The sequence below is a fragment of the Cnephaeus nilssonii genome, assembly GCF_951640355.1.
Source record: "Cnephaeus nilssonii genome assembly, chromosome: 12".
NCBI classification, from domain to species: Eukaryota; Metazoa; Chordata; class Mammalia; order Chiroptera; family Vespertilionidae; genus Cnephaeus; species Cnephaeus nilssonii.
In genome coordinates this window covers 54,509,207-54,522,260 of record NC_137083.1, presented here as the reverse complement: position 1 = coordinate 54,522,260, position 13,054 = coordinate 54,509,207, and the positions used below count along the sequence as shown (strand labels likewise).

Sequence of the window (13,054 nt, the reverse complement as noted above, 5' to 3'; positions counted from 1 at the left end):
AAAAGTAAACCACAAACAATAAATATCTGCATTATAGTAATAAATGGCTAATCGCCTGTGGAAAAATTGCAAATCACATTTAACAATTTACCAAAAAAAATACAAATGGATAATAAATAAAAGGTGCTCAGCCTTACTAAAAACGAACAAATTACAGATTAAGATGATATAATGTATTTTGTACCATATTAATAAGGCTTAAAAGTTTACTATCCCTTTTGGTGGTGATGGATGGAAATAGGGGTGCTTGTTTAAGAATGGTTAATATGTTATATCATGAAATGCATAAATTTTTAAAAAATGAAATTTGACAAGATCATCACAATTTAAAATATGTACATCCTTTGACCTAAAAATTACCCAGTAGAGCTTTTCTAAAAATTCTGCTTTTCCCTCAGACATATTCCATTCATTCTCACGTCTGTGTCCTATTGCAGAGGCCCTCCCCACCACCCTGTACTAGTATTAGCAGACCACCTCATCACTGTCTCCTTTCCCTATTTTATGTTTGCATAGCACATAGCATTATATCTGACATATTAATAAGCTGTCCCAGGTCCCTTCACCACTATAGTGTAATTTTAAAGAATCTGGGACCTTCACTTGTACAGTATCTGGAACATCAAGGAGCTCAATGACTATGTGTTGAATAACACAGTTGCACATGTACAAAAGTGTAGGGTGCATGATGTTCGTTGTCCCATTGTAAAACCATAGAGAAATAACACAGAAGCAACTTACTCATAAACAAGGTAATGACTGACTATGGCATATCCACACAGTGGAGATCTATGCACCTACTAGTACTTAAAAGAATGAGGTTGATCTACATGTACTGACATGAAACAATTGATGAGAAAAGGCAGTTGCAATACGTAGATATCCTATATAATAAAGAGCTAATATGCAAATGGTCATCGCACCCTCGCGCCGGCTCCGGGAGACCTGAGGCCACGCCCTCTGCCCCAGCACCGGGGCCAGGGGACCTGAGGGTGGGCCCCCCACCCAGCGGGGCTTGATGGGGGACCTGAGGCCACGTCCCCCACCTCGGTGCCAGGCTGGGGGACCTGAGGCAACATCCCCCGCTCTAGCGCCAGGGCCGGGGGACCTGAGGCTGCGCCAGGGGACCTGAGGCCATAACCCCCCACCCGGCGGAGCTTGACGGAGGGACCTGAGGCTGTGCCCCCCACACGGTGCCGGACCAGAGGACCTGAGGCTGCACCCCCCGCCCTCCGGGGCTTGACGGGGGTGGGGCCGGCCGGGTCTGGGTCTCGCGTGATTTTGAGGCACGCGCAGGTGGGCGGGGACTTGACTCTGGGTCCCATGGTGCACCCCAGACTCTGACAGGAGGGAGATTTTCATATACATTTTACAAATTTTCTTTCATCTTTGACACTTCTATTATAGAGAAAGGGCAAATAGCAATATTAAAATATTTCCTCTAATTACCGTATTTTCCGGCATATAAGACGACTGGGTGTATAAGATTTTCCTGGGTTAAAAGGTCATCTTATACACCGGAAAATACTGTACCTTTTCTGAAACAATTCCCACCCCGTTCCATCGTTCCTGTTACAATTACCATATTTTCCGGCTTATAAGACTACTTTTTAACCCAGGAAAATCTTATACGCCCAGTCGTCTTATATGCCAGAAAATACGGTAATTCCCTTTTAATGTGCACGAATTTTGTGCACCGGGCCACTAGTATATATATAAATATGTAGATGTATGGGTAGGTGTTATACACAGGCTTGTCTACATACACACTCACATACATGTAGAAACACAGCGTAAAGATGTAAACACATCTATTTGATGGCTACTGACAGCCTTTAAGCCTCATCCTCCTCTCTTTCCCTTGTTCTCCAGCTTGTGGACAAACTTATAAAAAAGCCTGAGTGCTCCTTCCTTTGGCGCTGGCAGGAGATTTGAATTACACAAGCCCCTGCCCGAGCATGGGAACTCTCAGTCTAACCAAAATAGAAACCCGGGCAATCTGCTTTCCTTGCCCTCAGGCCATTTCAGATCTGTGAGAGGCCTGTCCTCCCTCGGAGACCTGAAATACGTATGTGACTAAGTAAGAAGTATATCTACACTTATACATACATCTGTGCGTATATAACACATACATTATAAACATAAAAAATACATATGCACATTTACATGTATACAAATACTACTACTGGTTCACAGGCACACCAAAAGAGAGACAAATATATGCCTAGAAAAGCATTTGGAAGAACATACCCCAAACTATTAAGAGAGACAGTTGTTATCTCTGATGATCAAATTACAAGGAATTTTTCCTTTCTTGGTTCTACACTTCTGTATTTGAAGTTTCACAACAAACATTTTTATATTCAGAAAAAAATCCCCAAATGATTGTAAACCTTGTTAATATAAATAACCACTGAACTGTACTTCTGACTCAAGAAGGAAAATAAAAAGCTAATAAACCTATGAAATTAGTGTAAAAGAATTCATAAAAACAAAAGCTTAAATGAATAAATTAAAAACAGAAACAGGGGGACTTGATAAATTGATCCAAGAGCTATTTTAGAAAAAAATAAAGCTAGCTATGAAAGTGAAAAATCATAACCCACTGGTGTGGCTCAGGAGTTGAGCATTGACCTATACTGTACCACGAGGTCACAGTTTAATTCCCAGTCAGGACACATGCCTGGGTTGTGGGCTAGAATTCCCAGCAGTGGGTGTGCAGGAGGCAGCTAATCAATGATTCTTGTCATTAATATTTCTATCTCTCTCTCCCTTCCATTTCGAAATCAATAAAAACATTTTTTTAAAAAGTAACATAATTTTTTAAAGTGAAAAAATCCTAAAAACATGGAATTAAGAATGTGAAAGAAATAATCACTAATACAGAGGATGAAAATACTATCCCAAAATTTATATTTGCTTATAAATTTGAATAATTAGATATTCAGTAAAAATGTTTCCTGACATTTACTCCCAGATATAAAACCAACAGAAACAACCCCCAAAAAAGTGACTAACAAGTACAGCCTCAAAAGTGCCAATTCTTTCAAATTTCTAAGGAACAGAGTCCAGGGAAAGAAGAAACATTTATTTCTTTTTAATGAAACCTGGATGACAATGAGAACCTAGGAAAGATAAAACACACACAAACAAAAACCAGCCACCATGTCATCTCTGTGTGTTGATTCAACGTTTATAAATAAAATACAGGCACATAAAACTCAGTGCTTCTCTGAAAGAGGAAAACACTGGCTAAATGAGGTCTTGCTGCTGTCATACCTGCAGCATGACCTGAAGGCTCTCCTTGCCCACTCCTCCTTCCCATTCCCCCTTCCAGGTACTTCCCAGTAAATCTCTTGCATATGCAATTCCACGGTGGCATCTGCTTTCCTGAGGACCCAAACTGAACCCTGGTATTTCAATAAAATAGTTGGATACAAAATTAATAGGAAAAATAAATTCATTTTCTTTATTCAAAATAGCTAGTTAGAAACATCACTCACAAAAAGTTCTGAGTACCCACTATATATGCCAGGTCCTGGAGAACGAGCTAGGAGTAAAGAAATTAGCAAAATATGCACATATCCCTGTCCTCATGGGGCCTAAAGTCTATTGAGAGAGAGAGATTTTAGTCTGACAAATAGGCAACTACAATCTGATAAGCAACATGAAGGCAAATCTCAAAGTGCTAAAGAGCTCATAACAGGGAGACCAAACTTAGTTTAGGGCAAAAGGGAAGGCTTTCTTAAGCAGGGAATGAATCATAGCTAACCGGGGTGGAGATGGAGTAGGAAGGGATAAGGGTTTCCAGTACCAGCAATTGAGAAAACCCTGGGGTGGCGGGGGGGGTGGGTGTGAAATTTGTGGTGGTTTTAATAAACTACAAGAACCAGATTGTTTATAGCTAAGTAAACAGCAGGGGAGAGTACCAGATGGGGGCCTCAATGGTAGAGCCCTGTAAATCATGTTGAGAATTTTGGTCTTTATGTATGAGGAAGGGAAGGAGCAATACAATAAAGGGCTATAAGCACAAGAATAACACAACATCTACATGGATGCAGTAAAGAAAATGAGTTGAATGAGAAGAAGAGCACACAGAAGGAGACCAGTCAGGACTCTATGTTAGCAGTCCAATGACAGGTGATGGTAGTTTCAACCAGGGTGGTGCTGGTGGTGGAAAAGCAGATAAGATGCTCCAGCATCTATTGGGATGTTAAAGCCACATGGTTTGAGGATTGAATATGACGATAAAGGAGAAGGGAATAGAGGACAACTCCAGATTGGAAACTGGAAGAAGAGTGGGTTTGGGGAGAAATGTCATGACTTGAATTTTGGACATGCTGAATTTAAGATGATTTTGAGACGTTCAAATGGAAATGTTGAAGAGGTGATTGGATGTATCAAATTGCAGTTCAGAAGAAAGGCCTAGTCTAGAGATATAAATTTGGGACTCATGAGCACATAGATGATAATTAAAATAAAAATAGGTGAAATCATCTAAGTGGAGAGTAAAATATGAAAAGATGAGGGTCTAATATTGAGCAAAAATTAGAGGACAATGTACTACAAAGAGATAGAGAAGGAACAGCCGAAGTTGTAGGAGGAAAACCACAAGAGGGCGAGGTGATGGTTGGCATGGGAAGGGGATAGAGAACAAAGGCATGGCCATCAGTCCCTAAAGTGAGGGAGAGGTCACATGAGATGGGGGACTAAAACAACGTTTGTACTTAGAGATGTGGAGGTCCCTCAGAGACCTTGCCAAGATTCATTGTGGTAGAGTAGGGAGGGCTGCAGCCAGGCTGGAGAGGGTGACAGTGTGAGTGGGGAGAAGGAAATGAGGACAGTGAAGAGAAGGAGCCCTCTTAAGTAATTTGGCTGGAAAGACATAGTCAATAGGGTTGAGTTTACATTTTGTAAGCTGTGAAATCTTAAGCACGTTAAAATGCTAAATAGAAGGATTTGACAAGGAGAAATAAAATCACAGGATACAATTGTAAACCTGAAAAACTCAACTCAAATGAAAAACCGTCCAGAATGAGCTGGCTTTTTAAAAATCAATAGACAAAAAGACTCAATAGCCTCTCTAAAAACAAATTACTTGTTAGAATGTTAGACTAGAAATTATAATGAAAAAAAAATCTATTCACAATAACAATGAAAAGCCATAAAATGCATAAGAATAAACAAGACATGCGGGATCTATTTTAAGGAAACAATAAAATCTCAGCAAGGCTTGTAGAAGGAACACCAAACAAATGGAAACACAAACCATAATCTTAGAAAGACAACACTAAAAAGAAGTCCATTTTTACTACATAAACTGATACATTTAACAAGTTAACAATTAAAATTTTAATAGGGCCCGGCTGGTGTGGCTCAGTGGTTGAGCATCAACCTATAAACCAGAAGGTCGCAATCCAATTCCCAGTCAGTGCACATGCCCAGGTTGTGGGTTCGATCCCCAATGTGGGGCATGCAGGAGGCAGCTGACCAATGATTCTCTTTCATCTGTTTCTGTCTCTGCTGTTTCTATCTCTCCCTCTCCCTTCCTCTCTGAAATCAATAAAAATATATTTTAAAAAATATAGACCTACATAAAATCTTAATAGGTTTTGGGCAGACAAGGGAGGCAGAATGTAACAATTACTCTAAAGTATATCTGAGAAGAGCAACGAGGTGGTGCTTTAAGCAGCCAGTTTTGTTATTGTACTATAAATTTCATTCAACAATGTCATATGACAGTGACAATACCAGACAGATCAATGGACTAATATAGTGAGACTAAATATAGACCAAGGAATTGTGGGAATACGAGCAAACAAACATTTCTATTGAGTAAAAACTAGGTTATTCAATAAATAGTGTAGGGATAACTGGCCTGCCATTTGGGAAATCAGAAAGCTGTTTCCTGAACGAGACTTCACCCTTTGATGAATAAATACTTCAATGGCCTGGGAGAGGGCATGTCAAGGATTTCTGGGTCAGAGTCTGGGATTCATTCACTTTGTGAAAATTGATTAAGTTGTCCACTTATGATTTGGATACTTTTATATGGATGTTATGCTTCAATTTTTTATACACCCTCTCCCCCCAAAAGATGGACTAGAAGAAGAGACAAATGTGGATTTTCATAATCCTCATCATAGAAGCCAGAAATTGTGGAGAAAAATATTGATTAGTCTAAATGTATAAAAACCTAAAGTACAGAGAAAGGAGAACATAGACAGGAATGAAAGAAATTGGAAAGTTGGGAGGGGTTAATATTTGCAACATGACAGAAAAATAATTAAAATCCTTTATGTATATGAAGGACTCTTACAGGTTAGTATTTTAAAAACTGAACTGAAAAACAGGCAAGGACCTGAATGGGCAAGCTAAAAAACATGAAACACCCAATTAAAATATGAAAAGAACAATTCAGGTCCATTCCCTATCAAAGAAATACTAATTATAATAACAAAATTACCATTTATGGACAGTGAGATTGGCAAAGATGACAAGACAACAAAACCAGTTGGCAAATATGTGAAATAGTGGGGCTCTTAGGCATTGATTGGTACAACCTTCCCAAAGGGAATCTTAGCACAATATATCAAAATGGAGAATGGACAGACTCTTTGACCTACCAATCCAATTTCTAGGAATTTACCCAAAGGAGATAACTGCATAGCTAGATAAAAATGTAAGGCCCAAGGCCCAGCCGACGTAGCTCAGTGTTTGAGTGTCAACACATGAACCAGGAGGTCACCAGTTCAATTCCTGGTCAGGACACATGCCTGGATTTCGTGCTTGATCTCCAGGAGGAGATGTTTCTATCCCTCTCTTCTTCTCTGAAATCAATAAAATTTATATATATATATATATATATATATATATATATATATATACACACACACACATATATATATATATATATATATATATATATATATATATATAAAGAAATGAAATCATAAAAAATGTAAGCACAAGGATGTTCATTACTGTTGTTTATAATAGAAAATTATCTGAAATAGTCTAGATATTCAACAATATGGAACTGATAAAGGAATTGAAAAGTAACTTTTGAAAGGCATTTTTAAATATTTATTGACATGAAAAAATGTCTACGATGTATTTTTCAGTGCAAAAAGCAAACTATAGAAAGTATATGAAAGTTCTGAACTCGCCTCCTGCCCTGACACACTGAATCTACAGCCACACATGCAACAGTTTCCTCTGAAAGAAACCCCAAAGCTAGCTGAACACCTCCTATAAATCAGGCACAAGAGAAAAACCCACATCAAATTGTATAGGAGAGGAATAGAAACAGACTCAAATACAGAGAACAAACTAAGGGTTAAAGAGGTGTTGGAGGTGGGGAGTTTGGGGAAGGGGGCAAAGTGGGTAAGAGGGGGGTGAAAAGATACAAACTTCCAGTTATAAAATAAATAAGTCCTGGGGATATAACATACAGCATGATGAGTATAGTCAACAATATCGTATTCTATATTTGAACGTTTCTAAGATAATCTTAAAATTCTCATCACAAGAAAAGAAAAATGAGTGGTGATGGATGTTAACTAGACTTACTGAGGTAATTATTCTGTAATACATACATATATCAAATCATTATGTTGTATACCTGAAACTAATATGTTATATAATGTCAATTATATCTCAATTAAAAAAGTATATGAACTAATGAGCTATGATCAAATTTGGATAAATGTATATGCATATACATACTATCTATAGATATAAAAGGCTAAGTGACTGTCCGACCGTTCAACCAGTAGCTATGATGTGCACTGACCACCAGGGGGAGGATGCTCAACGCAGGAGCTGCTGAGCTGCGGTGACTTGGCAGCGATGGTTCTCGGGTGACGCATCCCAGAACCAGAGAGGAGGGAGCCCGATTCTGGGGTGTGTCACCTCAGAACTACCCTCTCGCAATCTAAGACCCCTCAGGGGATGTCGGAGAGCCAGTTTCAGCCTGATCCCTGCAGGCCAGGCCGAGGGACCCCACCGGCCAGAGGGACCCTGCTCACTCTGCAGATGCCCTTTGAGCCCCGGCACCACATTAGGTGTGCCTGGCTGGGAAGGGACCGTGGGAGGTTGGCTCCAGGGAGTGTCCAGCTTGTCTCACCCCGTCCTGCCCCGCCGGCCACCTTTTAATTAATTTCCTTTCAATGTGCATGAATCCATGCACCGGGGCACTAGTACTTAAATATATTGAAAGAGCTTCATTAAAAAATTTGTATTTATCTCTAGTAAAATATTAGGTAGTGAAATTTTCATTTTAGTTTTAATTATTTGTTTTCAGCATGGAAGAAAAAAATGCCTTTGGAAATCTCTTAAGTCACGGAAAATACAATAAACACAATCATATTTATGAACCACACTTGACATTGACAAAGACTCCTAGCTGTTAGGTTTGATTGAGCAATTGAATCTATACCCCTCCCCTCAGGAACTGACTTTTCAAGGCATTTCACTATGGACATTCCCTTTTGCTGAGACCACACTTTACTTGCCGAGACCACATTCCATTATCTCTCCCCTCAAGACCTGCACAGAGAATTCCCCGCCCAGAAAAAGCCCGCCAAAAGTCTTTTAAAAACCGCTGACTCCCGTCACTGTGTGCTGGAGCCATCCAGGCTCAGCCACCTGGTGCGGGGATGATCAAATAAATCCGTGATCCCTCACCATTCTGGCTCGTGCGTTCCTCCTTCGGCGACCTAACACTAGCCAGGCCTCTCTGAGCCTCTTCTCACCTAGACCTCAACCTTGGTCTATAAAGACGTGAATAAACACTAACATAGTTTCTATCAGTTCAAAGCTGCATCCCTAGGATAACTCTGGCCCCCCTTAAAGTGCCTACTGGCGATGACTCGGGCTGCCAAAAGAATTTGCTGTCTGTTCCAGGGACACCTGAACATATGGCTCCTGGCTGGGTCTCGCATGGACCAAGCTCCCGTCCTGCTTTCTGCATTTTTCACCTCCCTGACTCTACAGATCCTGCCATCCTAGCTCCTCAGCCTCTCTTTCCAACACCAGTCACCTCTGTACACATCGAAGTTGAATTCAGTTCACACTGGTCTCTTTTCCCTATGACAGCACTTTCTACGGACCAAAAGTTGTCCGAACCGCTTTAACGAGTTCCGGAGTTTATCACTGTACAGTTCCTCAATAAGTTTATGTCTATTTATGGAAATAGAAACTGGATATTATCTTTCCTTCCCGTTAACTTGGGAAGCTCTGTGAACCATCTTCTGCAGTGACCGACTGGGTTTTCATGCTTTCGGAGAAAAGGTATTTGGTAAGACAAGAAAAGCATAGCTCGGCTGTGACAGTTCAATTAGAGTTTTTATGAGACCCTTGAAAGATCAAGGTTTGTCTTTCAGCCTTTTCTATGGTAAACTGTTTTCTGTGCAGAAATTTAAAATTTTTATATAGTCTTTTCCTATATCTTTACCCTATAAGAGAAAGGGTTTTTCTAGAATTCTGAAATCTCCCTTTTCATGTGAATAGTACATGGCGATGTGAAATTAGAGTCTTATTATAAGCTAGTTCCACCCTTGTCTATTTGCCTCCCATCCCCCAAATCACCAACTATATAAGCAACCAAAGCATTCTTTTTAAATGCAAAACTGATTGTGTCCATCACCCGCTTAAAACCTTAAATTATTTCCCACTACTCCTGAGGGGGAAAAAAAAATCCAAAGTCCTCAATACATCTGTAAGGGACATTCTCCCCTGCACGTCTCTCCACTTTGCTCACCAAAGCTAGTTCCTATTCTTGGAACAATCAATATCTGTCCCATCTCTGGGCCTTTGTAGCAGCTGCCATCCTACTTGAAATGCTATTTCCCTTTACAAGTTGCCAACTCTTCATACTTCGGTCTCAACTACCACCATGCTAATTTCAAGCTACCGTGTGACAGCAACCAGATTACCATGTGATATTAATAAATAGAACTAGAATGATGCCAGGCATAGGATAAGCGTGCAGTAAGTGCTGATTGAATGTGGAACTGAGATAAAAGAAATTCAATTCTATCCTATCAACTATAGATTGTAGCTAGAGTTCTTTGTGGTGGTCTAACTGGCAAACTGTATGAGGGCATCTAGAATTTGTAGAGGATTCCTCCAAAAACAGCTTGTCGAATGAGTCATCACCATAGTTTCTTAAATGAAGAAACCCTGACTCCTAACAAAGAGCCTCTGTCTGTGTATCCAGCTTTCTTTGAATCCCGAGAGGCTATATGATTTCAGTCAAGAGACAGCTGAGAGCTCTGGAAGGCTGTAGGGGGGCCAGAGAAGGGCTAGTTCAGGCGGCATTTGGTAGAGTTTGAACTGTGAGGGGTGATGAGGTTGAGGGGATGAGACTGGAGATGGTGCAACTGCCACACCACTGGTGACAACGGGAGTGAGGCAGGCAAAGAGGATTTTTAAAGGTTTTGCAGGGACTTACGAATGCACTTCCCCATTGACACCCCTTTAAGAGGCTTTTGTAAAGATTTAAAATGTTTTCAGTGCTTTGATAGGATGCTGGACTGAGTTTCTTTTGATGTGGCACCATGTTAAGCCTGGCCACAAAAAACAGTCTTGTGTTACCCAAACCCTATAGTCCCCACAGCTACGTGGCCATGCCTAGATGGGCCTAGATGGGGTGAAGTCCAAGGATACATACATGCAGGAAGGACCTTAACCATCTATAGTAGGACCTGCAGTCCTGACATTGCTGAACCTAGGCATGCCCGGCAAGGCACCTGACTTCTTGCCATTTCCCAGAATAAGTGGGAAGGCCGTCCCTGATCTGCTGGTAAGGGGCCTGTACTGGTCCCATCTACATTTGTTGAGGCTTTAATACTTGTAACCAAATCTCCCCTTTTCTATTTTCTTGGACTATATAACCCACAACTCTTATTACTCTATACCATTAAAGTTTTTAACTACTAAACATCTTAAAACATTCATAATTGGTTTAGTAGTCTGTTTTAGGGCAAAAGAAGGAGGAGGAAAAAGATAGAGGAGGAGAAAGAGAAGGCAAAGAGAAGGAGAGGGAGGAAAGGGATGAAGAGAAGGAGGCAAAGAATTAAGTGAAATTAGAAGCTAATCTCCCAGTTGGTATCTTCCCTATAGATAGTGGTGCTTCGTGCCTCTCAAGGCTGGGGGGGGGGGGGGGGGGGGACTACAGACCAGTTGTCTCAGATTCACTCAGGATACCTATTAAAAAACACAAAATTCTGTATATGGTGCCATATACAGAATGAATCTTTGGGTAGAGTCATGGATGTTCATGTTACCAAGTTAGTTATCCTGGCGATTCTGACACACTGAAGCTGGAGGACCACGTCCAAGGGAAGGCTGACCCGTTAGTTCAGGAGTGACACCACGCCCTGCTGTCTGAAGAGCTCACCCCACCCCAAACCCAGACAACACCTTTTGTCTAAAAGCTGCACCCCTATTTTTGGTTCTGCACCCCATGACCATGTGCGGTGGGGGGTTTTCTTCCACACCACCAAGCAACTCAATTCTGACACTATCTCCCTGGAGGTGGCATCAGGTCCCACAGCGGAGGGCTCAGTCCCGCAAGGCTGCCCCCACTTCAGGTGCCAGTCACAGTCCTGGTTCCTCCCTGAACTTCTGACCAACTAACTGGCTGTGAGTCAGAGGTTTGATTAATGTGCTAGAGCAAGTCACATGACTCAGGAAACCTGTTCACTCACTAGGTTATCAGTTTATAACAAAGGATATTAGAGTATGAATCAAAAGCCAGATGAAGAGACACAGAGGGCGAGGTCTCGAACAAAGGCACTTCTGTCCTCGTGGGAATGTGGGGCCCTGCCCAGAGGCCCAACTGCATTCTGGCCCCCCACCTGGAAGCTGCCCACACCCTCCCTTTGGGGTTTTTATGGAGGCTCCAGCACACAGGAATGACGGACTAAATCCCTGGCCACTGGTGACAGAGTCAACCTCCAGCCCCTCTTCCCTCCGCGGAGGTCAGGGTGGTGGGACTGAAAATCTCAACCCTCTAATCACATGGTCGGTTCTCCTGACAACCAGTCCCCACCCTGAGGTACAGTCCCAAGGTTACCTCGTTACCATCGCAAGATGGTCATTTAGGAAATCGCATGGGTCTTAGGAGCTCTGTGCCAGAAATCAGAATGAAGACCAAATACAGCTTTCTTGTTACAAAATCACGGTATCACAAACCGCCTTCAGTGGCATTTGTACATAGCCCCGACTCTTGGCCATAACCGATTTAGCTTAAGTAGGAACAGTTAACCAGACCCGGCCAATGAGAGGCCCTTTCTAGGGATGCAGAGAGGCATCATGGTCTTCTGGAGGCTGGAGGGAAGGACATGTGCTTTGGATTTGTGGGGCGGCCACACACACAGGCTAGCCCAGGGCCCTGGTCTTCAGGGGGACGGGTGTAAGGCCTGAGGAGCGACCACGGGCCCCAGGCAGGCCTGAGGAGGCAGGGCCTGGGTTCCTGTCAGCCCCCCTGCCTGGAGCAGGCCCTCCAGGGCCCAGCCTCACTCCGGCTTTTTCTGTGGCAGCAGCTCAGGTGGATTCCCATTTCTTGTGGCCAAAAGAGAATGAGCAGAGGGGGACCAGCCATCTAGCCCTCTGAGGCACCTGGCCCACGCAGGTCGCCAGATCTGCCTATTTTCCTCCTGAAACAATGCCCCATCCACGGGTCCAAGTCAGCCCTGAATTTCCCCCCAGCCTGTGTCTGATTTGCCTGAGCCCGAGGCCACCTCCCAGCACTCGGCTCTGTTGTGCAATTGCACCCCTGATGGAGACCATTGTCATCCAACTGCACAAGCCCCTAGTGTCACCCATTTCTTCGCATCCTCCCCCAACAGCACCAACAAAACCCAAACCCTGCTCGCAATGCAGCACCTGCTGGGGACTGATGGGAGCTTGGGCAGTCATTTAGCTTCCTTCCCTATCCAAATTCACCACACAGTGAACAACGGCACCTCAAGAAAACTCCTTGAGTAAGCAGAAATCCTGGTTACACCCTTACCCCGAAGGGACCCGGGTCCCTCTTTACCCACCT

General features: G+C 42.5%; 1 protein-coding gene across 3 annotated transcripts in view; it reads right to left on the bottom strand.

The window, feature by feature from the left end:
• Positions 1-13,054, bottom strand: part of SVOPL (SVOP like) — a gene marked incomplete at its 5' end in the record, with an annotated part of 56,907 nt that overhangs the window by 20,210 nt on the left and 23,643 nt on the right. The window lies entirely within an intron of this gene.